Here is a 13,194-nt window from a genome sequence, read left to right on the forward strand (position 1 = left end):
GATAGCAGAAATCATAGAATAATTAGGATTCTAAGATCATCCAGTCCAACCACTGACTCATCTCCACCATGCCTACTAACTGTGTCCCTCAATGCCACACACATTTCTTGAACACCTTCAAGGCATAGTGACTCCACCACCTCCCTGGGCAGCATTGATCACTTCTGAGAAGAAATTTTTCCAAATATCCAACCTGAACCTCCCCTGGCACAGCTTGAGTCCTTCCCCTCCATCACGAGTTATGTGGGAGAAGAAGCCAATCCCCACATAGCCTCTACCTCCTTTCAGAGATTTGTAGGGAGCAATAAAGTCTCCCCTCAGCCTCCTCCAGACTCAACAATCGCAGCTCCCTCAGCCATTCCCCATAAGATTTGTGTTTGAGACCCTTCACCAGTTCCGTTTCCCTTCTCTGGATATACTCCAGGGCCTTGATGTCTTTCTTGTAGTGAGGGGCCCAATTCTGAACACAGAACTTGACGTGCAGCCTCACCAGTGCCAAATACATAATAAAGAATACAATAATATATACATATTAATATGGGCAGACAATGGGGCCTGGGCTCAGCCCTCATGCCTGGAGGTGAACCCATGCTGCAGCAGCCACCATTTAAAGGGAAAAAGAATTTCAGAGTGTAACTCACATCTATAGGATCTGAATTGTGTCCATATGACTGAAGAGCTGCATTATACCAAAGAAGAGTAGTTTTTTGTGTGTGAGCAGTCATTATTCCTGCAGTACCAGCTTGTTTGGTGTCAAGTCTGTCAACTGCCACCAAGGGGGTTATAAAATTACCTGCATCAGGCCCTTCATGGCTGCCTTGCTCAGGGTGTGGGAAGTAAGGGACAGAGGGTGAAAAGCTCTCACCTTGAAGCAGTCACTTTCCACCAAAATGGGGACAGCTTGAAGGATCTGTGGTATCTTAATGCCCAGTTGACCTCGGTGTGGGAGTACCCCATAGGTTGCAACCATGAGTACAGGACCCGGCCCTTCTATGTTCAGATTTATGGCATGACAATAAAGGCTCAACGTGAGCACTCTTCTACCTCTCAGCCTTGACATCTCTGGGGATTTTCTTGTAATAATCTTGTCTGCACTGTTGACTTATAGAATAGTAATTGAGCTTCAAATTTAATTACCGTATGGGAATGTGCCGTCACTTGATTGATGCTTCCTTGGCTATTTATTGCAATAAATAGTCTTATCAACTGTAGTTTTAAATGAAAGCACTAGACACTGGCATCTCTTTTTATGGCCGTGCTTATATCCTTCCTGCAAGACACAGCATTTCAATGAAATACCAAGTCTTGGTTTCCAAAACGCTCTTCTTTTGTTTAAACTCTGTTTAAGGAGAATTCCTCACCCCTTGTCTCATACCCACAGCCACAAAGAACAGCAAAGGTCAGGACTTATAAATGCTCAGGTGCTTTTTGCAGGTTTGCATTGTATGGGTCTGTCAAGTGGAAGGACACAGGCTGAAAAACACCTGCAGTTGTTGTGTCCCACAGCTGAGAGGCACCATGGCACACCAAGGTGTGGTCTTGGCCACCATCTCCCTGCAGAATCCTGCAGTTCTTTCCCAATTCTGCCTAGATGAGGGCCTGAGGGGAGCTGGGCCCCCACTGGGCTAGTGCATCCTGGAGCTGGAGCAGGAGCAGAGCCCCATAGGAACTGGCTCCAGTGTGGTGGGAGCAAGGTGGAAGCAAGCAAAGGGAGCCTTTGCATCCCAGAGGCCATGTGCCAATGGGAGCGATGTGTCTCTGCTGGTGCACTTCTGTGAAGTGTGGCTATTTATGTAGGCTCTTTCCTTCAATGATAATAAGGCACTCAAATTACCCTCTAATGTTGGTTATTTGGAAACAACATGAAGGCAGTATTTCTAGTTGTGACAGAGAATATGGAAATGTGAGTTTCAGCAGCAGTGTACTGCACCTTTCTGCCTGCCCACAGCTGCGGAAACATCGATGTTCATGCTCATTTGCCAGGGAATAGAAAATGAAACTCAAAAACAGCTTGATCCAAATTCTTTTTTCTTGCAGCCAGCTTTATATCCAAATGAGAGAAAGTGTTCTCCCAGTACTGCATACTGTTTGGGGCTTTGCAGATCCCTCTGATCCAGGGAGTGGCCATTGCCCACTACCCCTTCCTAATGTCCATGCAGCCCAACCTCTGTCACACTCCCCAAGAGGGGAATTTCCAAGGGGAAGACAAGTAGTGTTAGCTACTGCTGTTATGAAAATAATTCTGGTACTCGAAACAAGTGCTGCATCCTCGAGTACTGTCCTAGGAAACCCAATTGCTGGACATCAAGACTGAAGACACTCTGGGGTCTGCCCAGAATTAAGGAGACTTGGCTTCTTCTCCAAGAAGTGCTGAGCATCATCATTTATACCAGAACCATTTACCTGGTGATTCCTTGTGAGGCTAGTCATTTTCTAAGAAGTCACTCATTCCTTCCAGCTTCTGCAGTTTTTTGTAATAGTTTAAGTCCTGGGCATTTACTTTTAGAAAAAGTTTTTGAGAGCAGAATCCTTTCCCACTGTGTCTTGGCATCTGTCTCTGCGACTTCATTGTCCAAAATTCATTCTTCGGCAGGCCTGCTACAAGGTCCAAAGTTGTGTTATCCACAAATGCATCCAGACCTACAGAAAGTTGAGTTCTGAGCTCAAAACACTGTGACAGTTCTCACCTGTCCAGAGAGGGAGATGCCTGGCCCAGACTGCCTCAGACTGGGGAAACTAGGACTTCCTGCAACACTCATAGTTGCTTATAGTTTACTCTGGTTGCTTCCAACCAGACAGTTTTGTTTATGGGTAGAGTCAACAACTTCAAAGCTGATGCTTGTTTTATAATCTAGTCTAGTATCAGCTTTGTTGCAGGTAAACCATGTGTTTTTATGACTCCACATTAGTTTTCTTATAGATTTATCAGATGTAGGTATCTCTGTTTTCTCTTGGTGGTACCTGAGCCTAAAGCTCAGCAGACTTTGGCTCTTTCATACATTTCAGCATATTTCATTGTCGAAATGGAAACAGAGGAGTCCTAGTGTCTGACTGTCCCATCTCAACATTTAGAGAAGAGCCCAATATGGGAAGTGCATGGCCTGGCAGTGGCCATGGACCATGGCAGAGCTGCTGCCAACCAGAGCACAGGAACGTAGGAATCAAGCTGCCGATGTCCTGTGGTATGATCCCACCCCTGTCCTATTCACATGCCAAGCTGACACTGAGCAGATTGCGCCCTTTGCTGGCTTTTCTCCAGGTGGCTCCAAGTACTTTATTATTTTCTTTCAGTCCTGTTCAAAGAACGTCCACTCATTTCCTTTCAAGGGGTCAAACCTGTCTAAGCCTTTTGCAGGTGAAGTCATCTTGATGAATAAACAAACAAAGGCAAAGAGACAAACCTTGTGAACATCAGCCAGGAAGGTTTCCGATCCATTAGTGGAATTTATGAAAACTGAATACACTTTTAGAAAAAAATGTGTTTACTTAGATGATGGACGTCTGTTGAATATTAATCTTTTCAGGGTACATTGCTGGCCTCCTTAAAGAAAGCCTAAATTATTCAGGAGCATTTCCATGCTAGATACAGCAATTTAGAGGCAGTACAAATCAGACTTTTACATCTTAAAATTAAAGGAAACCAAGTACCAAATCTGGCTTCATAATAATTCATTGGGCATCCCCCTCCTAAATAAAACAATTAAGTTACTCTTTAAAACTCAACTAGATCATTACAAAGCAATGGCTGCTCTTAATCCTTATAGACCTTGCAAGCAAAATACCATGATACAGCGCAAATTCCTGTTTTGAGCTGGTTATTCATTTTACCTCCTGGCTTTGTCATAAGACAGCAGTGCAAGTGAGTTCCCAGTGATGCTCTGATGCAGCAACCTCTGCCCCAGAGGTGACAGCCTCCGATAGCGAGTGTGGCAGAGGAGGCCAGTGAGGCCATTGCAACTGCCAAAGAAGCATTGAGCTCCTTTATGTAACAGCTGCTGCTCTTCAGTGTTGTCACTCACACATACACTGGAAAACACAGTGCTTGAAGAGCTGCTATGCTAGTACAGCATATGCTGGAGGCAAATCTATATATGTATTTATTTTTTAAAAAAGCAACCCTTGTGAAAAAAGAATTAGAGCTGGAGTATGTCACAGCTTTCTGTCCACAGACCAGCTGCTGCAACGCTTCACTGAGGCGACCTTTCTGAAACATTTCCTCCATTAAAAACTCGCTGCTGCCACTGGTTTTCTTTCATTTGTCCCACCAGGAGCCTAAGACACCTTCGCAAGTAAACCAAATTCCTGCTCATGAGCAGCTGTAGGTTGCACAGGGGACAGGGTGGTGCCAGTGGCCTGGTCTCTCTGTCCAGCACAGGGAAAAACACCTCTAAGTGTACCTGCACAAGTTTTGCGTGCATGCGATGCAAGGTTGAAAAGCAACACTGCATCCTGAGTGGAGATGACAAACCTGATTTTCATCAAAAGCCTGCTTACGTAATTATGGACCTCAGTCCCAAACTGAAGCTGCTGCTGGGGACGGTCCCTTGGAGAGAGCAGTGTCCTCAATGTGCATGGCTCAGAAGTGTTTCGGTGATGCCAGCTCACTGTCAAAGCTCACCCACTGGATTTCCATTGTTTGTTGTTAAAAACAGATGTTTATTTCAAGGTTATTTAAACCAAGACATGTATTTAATACACATATATAAGGAACAAGTTTTTTACAATAAGAGTGGTAAGGCAGTGGAACAGGTTGCCTGGAGAGGTGGTGGATCCCTGACCCTGGAGACATTCAAGGTCAGGCTGGATGGGGCTCTGAACAACCTGATCTTGCTGTAGGGCTCCCTGTTCATTGGGGAGTTGGACTAGATGGCCTTTAAGGGATCCTTTCAACTCAAACAATTCTATGATTCTATGTTTCTATTTAGTCATTTCTACCCCCCATCATCCCCCTCATCCCCGTGCCCATCCCCATCCCCTAATTTACAGAGGTGAATGTGAGGGGGCCCTATGCCTGCTGTAGTCAGTGGGAGCCTGCCTAGAGGCTCCAACAGATTTGGCATTTGGCTTTCATAGGAAGTTGTCCTACATGTCCTGAAGACCACCTCATGTTTCCTACCACTGGCTTTTCTTTGCCCTCACCGTCCTGCGCAATCAGTATCAGTCTGTGAGCACCTAGGTTATGGAATCCCTGGGAAAGACATCTGGGCAGAGCTCTTGCATGGATTCAGAGACAGATAAATTCCTGATAGCCTCCTATATAGCTGGTTGATGGCCACATTTTCTCTTATGTATGCCCAACTGTAGGAGGATGAGAAGACAGAGAGTGCTATGGCACTGACCAAGATGTCAAGAATTTGCTGTGTCCCCTTTCTTGCCTGGCTGACAGGAGCAAGAATCCAGGGCTGTTCCCATCTAATGAAACACCTCAGCTATTGCAAGAAGCAAGCAGCACCAGCACCTTGGTCCCTCACCCCTCCTGTACACTTCAGTCCCAGCCAGCCTTTGGTCAGTGTAAATCAGGGTGGCTCCTTTGAAATCAGTGTGATAACTTGATAGCAGTTGTAAATTTGGTGCAACGCACTGCCTGGCAGTTCACCCTGCTGTGTTTTTACATCTGGATCCACTTGGAAGCTCACTCCAAACACTTTGCCACAGTTAGAAAGGGGTAGAAGAGGAGCAGAGGGAAGGCTTGCAAAATGCCCTCTGCTGGAAGAAGCCAAGCCCCACAGAAAGCACGCACGATTCAGGCACTGATTTTCCTCCCCCCTTGCCTGACAATGTCAAACTTCCTGTGATTACTGACTGTGGTAATGATGATGTTTCTGGTGTATATGTGTTTGTGCACACGTGCACGCTGGCTTCTTGCTAAACCTGATTCAATTGGACGTAGCCAGATGGTACAAAAGCTTACCGGAATTTCATTTTCAAATAAACCACAGACTTGGATGAGCTAATGTTGTTCCACATAAAAAGCCACAAAATTCAACAAAGTGATGTTGTTTCAAGTAGAGGAGATGTCAAGTGAGAGAACCATCCGGTCTGCTCTGAAAGAGCTACACACTCCCACTCATGCTTTTAGAAAGTGTTTACGTACAAACTCCGGGAATACGATGCTGCAGTGCGCTTTAAACATTTCCCCACAGCTGATGTCTGGAGAGCAGAGCATTGGCAGAAGCAGCACAGGAACCACATCTGCTTGTGAGCCTTCCTGCTTTCTTTTCAAGGCTCCTGAAAGGCTGACAGCCCCAGAGGTGCCACAGCCTCCATCGGGCAGGTAGTCCAGGACCACGTGGAGATGAGGCCCCTTGTACACATCCTTGACTTGCTGGACCCCAAAGCATACACCAAGAGGTCTCCTACCCTATGAGATATGTAGGGTGGAAGCTGTAAGACCGGCAGTTGAGGCTCAACAGGTATGCAGAACTACTGGTGGGAGCAAGCCCAGTGCTACAGCTACAGAGGGGCTTTCATGAGGGTGGTGGTGGAGCACGCAGCTCCCAGGCCTGCAGGAGGCCAGTCTGTAGCTGGGGACTGACAAGTCACTGCAGTGATGCTGCTCGGAGGATACTCACCAGCAGTGGTAGCACATCACTATGTCCCAGCACTGCAAGGAGTACCAACCACACTGGTGACAGTAACAGCTTGGTTTCTGTTTTTAAAATACAACCTGCTATTGAAGTCTCACTGTGGACTGTGAAAGAAGCACCAGCTCAGGCTGCTGGACTTTGTGCCTCTCTGCCTTGGGCCGAGAGTCTCTTTCTCTGGTGGCTTTTCATTCTATTTTCAACTGTTGCCATGCTAGATATTTATTTCAGCCTAGAGAAGCCCAAGAGACATTGTTATTAAGCACCATGGCTCTATTGCCCAGCAGGCCTCTCCTTTACAAGAGTAACTCCAGTAGCTGTCCTGCCACTACTTAGCCTGCTGCCTGCCCTGTCCGCTGGTTGCATTCCCTATGTGCTATGCTCCAGGACTGCACAAGGCTTCTTCTGTAACCCACTGTGATGGAAAAGGCGTGGGGTAGTCATCCTTTCTGTCTAGGAATGGTGGGAGGAGGAAAAGTTGCCTGCTGGGAAGGTGTTCGGAGGCTTCATCAGAAAGCAGCTAACAAAAAAGATGGGAAATTAAACCAGCATGAAAATAACTCTACCTGAAGCTTCAGAAGAAGAGATGGCCTCAGCTCCCAGAGGAACTGCTTTGCCTGGGCAATGGGCAACAGGGCTGGCTTCAACAACCTCTGTGCCCCAGCACTTCGTTAGGATGTGGTGCCGGCCATGCTCAGGAAGGAGGCCTTCTACCACCAAAGCTCATCAAGCATGCAAAGTCAGCAAAGAACTTTGCAAAGAAATAACAGCTAAGGCCTTTTTTTTTTATTATATTTTTTTTAACTTAAACTCTCGGTCCTGCAGGATGGATTTTGTTTCACTTACATCTTTATAAATAACTTTCTATTTTGCACTCACCTGTTCATTCTCTGTCCTAGTTAGAATCAATATCACTGATAATTATCTGTCAGAGCATTTATACATCACTGGAAGGTGACTAACAACAAAAAGACTTTTTAGTTATATATATATTTTTCAGAGCGCTTTAAGTGAATTAACCAACAACGAGATGGCAGATTGATGGTGGCTGGAGACTAGATACTGATTTTTACCCACAAATAAAAGTGTTCTCGCAAGCAGAGGCAATCGACGTCTTCCCGACAGCTCTGGCATCAGGGTCACCCCTGTGGGGCTGTGACCTCTCCCTGAGCCATCCTCCCCACGGCTCACATCAGGCACCAGGGGTCCCCTGATGGGATCTGCTTCTTAGATAGAAGCAGATAGCTTGTCTATCGTACATCACCAGGTGCTCTAGAGCCACTATCCACAGCAGAGATCTTATCACCCTATGTTTCAAATATTAATACCAGCAGAAGGCTTTTTTTGCCAAACCTTTTTGTCTCCTGCTAACTCCCTGCATTGCCCCACAGTACCTTCCTGGTACTCCATTTGGTCCCAGCTCCAAAGTGGCCACAGTGTACTCCTGACCTCCTTTGCCTAGCACAAGTAAAGAGGCTGCATGGAAACTGGCAGTGGATAAATCAATAATTCCACTGATGAGGAACTGCTCCCACTCCCTTCTTTGCAGATCTGTTGGAACACCATCCAACACAACAACATTTTTTCAAGAAGCAGCAGTAATTTATACTGGTGTAAATCAGAAATGTCGCTCTGACTCCAGTGGGCTTACACCACATGATTCATGCTCTTGCTTGCAAGCAGGAAGCCTGAATCCCTGCTTGCAGCTCCAGCAGTGAGACGGCTGGAAGCAGGACCCAGGGCTATACGGCAAGTCAGTAGCAGAGCATGGGAAGGAAGCCAGGGGGCTGTTTCCTGCTACTGGCACACACCATTGCTCTTCTGGTTCCTGAATGACCCAGATGACAGAAACTGGTCTCAAGCTGAGAAAGCATGCTCTGGGCCTGGATCCCAGCAGGCAGCTGTTGGGTCTGGGCGCTTGATAGAGGGAATCCCTCTATCACATGGTGCCTTCCATATGATAGGGAAGGATAAAAGAGGGAGCAAATTCCCCCCTTTCTTCTCTCTCCTCTCTCATCAAGTGCCTTGGGAACTGTTTTTTTCTGAGTGAGTTTTGCCTTCCATGGTCATTTGTTCTACAGATGGAAACAAACAGTCATCACAGGAGCAAATAGCCACCAGCAGCAGATCTCCTCATCGCTTATCAGTTTGTATAAACACGTGAAGGAAGGGTGCAAAGATGACAGAGGTAGACTTTCCAGTGGTGCCAGGGCCAGAGGCAATGGGCACAAACTGGAGCACAGGATATTCCTTCTGAACACCAGGAAGTACTTCTCTGCAGGTAACAGAGCCCTGGCACAGGTTGCCAGAGAGGTGATGGAGTCTCCAACTTGGAGAAGCTCAGGAGAAAGATAAGGAGACTAGGGCCATCCTGATCCCTGCAGACAGGTGACATGGCCACCTCTAGTCTCCTACCAGTGGTTTGAGCTGCTTGTTGCACCCAGGTTTCTGATGCACAGGACGGTATGGTTTGATGCTTGTAGATGCAGGGAGTACACAGTTTTGTACTGTGCTTCTACGCTTTCCTCAGGAGGAGATAGATTTGCCCGTGTGATGTCCTGCACTGCTGCAAATGCCACTTGCACAACATCCTGGCGGTGCCTTTATTTGGTTGGGACTCAGCTCCCTGGGTGCAACATTGCATAAGGGCTGGGCATCTGTAGCACATACACTCATATCCTCATGCAGAGGAGCCCAAAGCCTCCAGAGGTGAGGGGCCACCCCCAACCACCACACTCACAGAAAGCCACCCTGTTGACCCAGGCAACCATCTCATGATTTAAGGCAGGAGGGGCTGATTCATTATTTCCAGCTGCACTTCAGCACTGGTGCAATGTGGGCAGTTTCTTTTGGTTTGTAACTCCCTCTGGCCATCAGGACCCAGCTTGCATCCTCACTGAGGGCATCTCTGGGAGGACAAGGTGGTGGGGTGGTGGGGACAGGGATGGGATCTTGCACAGGAATGACCACTTCTGGGAAGATAAGGGACAGTAGCATGTTCTGCCTCCCAGCCAGCTGATCATTCATCACAGGCTAAGGCACCTGCCAACTGTGCCCTCCTACACTCTCTGTACACTCGGCTGTTTCCGATAGCGAGTGTTCATCCTACCACTGAACCAGATGGGCAGCTTGCTTTTTCGGTTTACTGTGTGGCGTCTATTTTGGCAAGTAGCCGCTCTTGAGACGTTCTGCTCATGGAAACACCTGACTGATGTGAGCACTCCCCCAGTCTTGGTGGCACCATGCCCTGTCTGGCGGGGCAGGTGCCCACCCGCTCAGCCCACAGCCTTCGGTCTGTCGCTAAGTTTGTCCTGCCTCGAAACTGGGACTTCCTCTGTCACTGCGTGAAGCCATCTGGACCCTCTGCATTGTTGTTGTTGTTGGTTTGGTGTTTGTTTTTTTTTTTTAATGGTCATTTCAACTGAAAATGGTTAAATTGTATTTGGGATTTGTGTCCCTCTGTTCTTTATCATGAAGAGATTCAAACTGCAAGTCCCAGAGGACGGGATGTTCACTTCCAACCTATTTTGTCCATTACAGTTTTTAATTGCAGTCACTAACCAACACAACATCCCCTTTTCCTGAAATAAATATTGATTGTGAAAATTCAGGCTATCAGCTCAGTGAGTGTCTGTATCATACCCAGAGCTGCAAGCCCTCCAGAGCCAGCCCTCATTTCAGGTAAGTAAAGAGTTCCAGAAATTAATGGTCTGTTATGCTTTCATGTTCAAAATGGATCAGCAAGAATATATGCCTTCATTTTGGGGTGTTCATCCCACGATAGCTTACGAAGTGCTGCTTTCCAGGGGCTGTGGAACCCCCTCTTCTCTAAAACTCAGTGCCTTTGAAAACTTTTCAGGTGAGAAATGCAAAAGAGCTGGTTGCATTTCTGTTGCTCAAAATTGCAGTCCAGGAATGCAGCGGTGCATGATGATCAGTGATAATCCCTGGTGCAGCTGACCCCTTCTCTGAGCTGACTATAAACAAAGAGTATCGCCTAGTTTATCTGAAAATGAATGTTAAAAACAAAACCTAGCATATGGTTTTGAATTACTCTGATATAACAAGTGTAGATGCGTTGCAACAGCTAGTGAGAGTATTTCAACTAGCTGGATGGCTCCTCCTAGAAGCAGTGGCAGAACACAACATTTATGTGCCATGACTGTCCCCATCGTCAGCAAGATGTGTTTGATCTGAGGCTGGGATCACGAAACCTGCTGCAGTGAGACCAACCAGCTGCAAACTGCTGCCTCCCACTGCCTCATGGGATCCATGTACGGATGGCACAGCACAAGCAGTGCTTTCCTTCTGCCAAGGAAATGGTGCGTAAACCCCAAGTCCCAACCCTTGGCTCTGCAGAGGATGACTTTTTTTCCAGACCACAGCATGCTGATGGGCAGAGTTTGCCTGCCTGTGCTGTCAGTAAGTCAGACTGATGTATTTCCAAAAAGAAAAAAAGCTAAGCCATCCATTTCCTGCTAACCTGCCTGCTCAACAGCTTTGGCTTGGTCGAGCCAAAATGAGTGCAGAACTTGCCACATGCACCCAAGGGGTACCCTGAAGTATAGGAAATCATGGGCACCAGAGTGGCTGGATACCATTGGAGCCATGAGCCCCAGTGAAGGTTCTCAGCACAGAGACCTCCCTCAATCTCCATCGAGGTCTTCACCACCACCACAAGACTGGGAAATGCTCATAGCAAGTGGCATGCACCCTTCCACATCTGGAAGGGATGCTGTGGGCAACGGCTAAGAGGAATATACCCCGAGGGGAACTCTGCAGAGCTGTAGTGTGCCTTCTGTCACCTCTCTCCCTCCCAGGCCAAGCTGTTTGTTCCCACTGAAGCAGCCAGCTGTGGGACAGGCAGGCCAGCCAGCTGCCAATTGACGTCAAAGGGATGCTGGTGGTTTGTGCAAGCTGAGGGACTGGTTCTAGTCAAGGTGGGTTTCAAACACCACAGAGAAATGTTTAAATACCCTCCACTTCCCCTCCCTCTGCTCCAGGAAACAAGCGCCTTATTTCATTCATCGGCTCTTTTGGTTATGGCAATAATCCTGCCCATATTTTGGCTACTTGGGTGTTTGCTGAGGACTGAGCAACTCAAATAATGCTAGCATAGAGCAATGGAGAAAAAAGGCAGGAGAAAGGCAAGGGGAAACCAGGTTTAAACTCCTCTGACCCAGCTTGCACCACATGTGTACTGATGGGACAAAAGCCATGTATTTTTTTTTCTCATATTGCCTGAAATATGTTCCTGACATGCTTCTTCTCTTCCTCTTCAAATCACAACTTGCACTATGAAATTCATTCAGGCAAAGGGAACTCATTATAAATGGGTGCATTTTCCCTTGACTGTTCAGTTATCCTTGAGACAGCTGATTTTCATTTGGTATTATGCCTATTAGCTGCAGCCCCCCTGTTTTCACTTGTCTCAGTAGCAATGTCAGTATATTTTTCCCAAAGTAATCACTGTAAGACCTGGTTAATATCCAGCCCAAACCAATGCACTGAACTGCAACATCTTCTAAACTCAGGGTGATTCCTATGGGGAAGTCTTGAAGTCATTTTGAACATGAAAGCACTGATTTCAGTTGACTTCAAATCAGGCTTGTTCTCTTGAGTTGGTTCATCTACATTGCTGCCAATACTAGAGGCTGTGTTATTTAAGATTGCCTAAAATCAACATGCTTCAGTTGAGACCATCACGTGGAAAGATTTGTGATAACAACTGCTTGTGTTTTCATCCCCTAATCAACCCACTTTCTCCAAAAACTAGGGTTGCCTCCAGTGTGATGCAGGAAGTCTATTAATGCTTTGTATTAAGCACTGGAAATACTACTTAGCCCACAGCTATAAGCATGTGAGAATGAATTCCCTACATACTGGTTAAAAGGCCATTGAAACCCTTTTTAAATTCCAAGTGAACGTGTTACTTCTGGTAGGAAAAAATACATAAAAGTAAAGGGCATTGCTTGCACCTGTCCCCAGGGAACCTTAGCCCATAACTGTGGCCTCCATGTTGTTCTCCTGGGCACACTCATGGAAAAAGATAGCAAGGAATCAAGGCATATTATGGTCAACTCTCCCCCACTAACTTTATTAGAATCATAAAATCACAGATTCATGGAATATCCCAAGGTGGAAGGGATCCACAAGGATCATTCAGTCCAATTCTTGGCTCCACGCAGAACAACCTAAAATTCAAACCAAAATGTCTGAGAGCACTGTCCAGATGTCCTTTGGACTCCAGCAGCCTGGGGCCATGATCACTGCACTGGGCAGCCTTTTCCAGGGCCCAGTCACTCTCTTGTGCAGAATCTTTTCCTAACCCTGGGATTAGGAAAAGCTAGCAGAGCTCCATGCCATTACCTTGGGCCCTGACGCTGTCGCACAGAGCAGAGCTCAGCGCTGCCCCTCCGCTCCCTGTGAGGAGCTGCAGCCACCACGAGGCCTCCCCTCAGCTCCTCTGCACACCAAGGGGCCTCAGACATCTTCATACCTTTGCCCTCCAGATCTTTATCTTTGCAGACCTCCTTTGGATGCTCTCTAATGTTTTTATGTCCTTTCTATATGGTGGTGCCCAAACCTGCCTGCAGTGCTTGAGGTGTGG

This window comes from Meleagris gallopavo, chromosome 1 (assembly GCF_000146605.3).
Source record: "Meleagris gallopavo isolate NT-WF06-2002-E0010 breed Aviagen turkey brand Nicholas breeding stock chromosome 1, Turkey_5.1, whole genome shotgun sequence".
In the NCBI taxonomy this organism is placed as follows: Eukaryota; Metazoa; Chordata; class Aves; order Galliformes; family Phasianidae; genus Meleagris; species Meleagris gallopavo.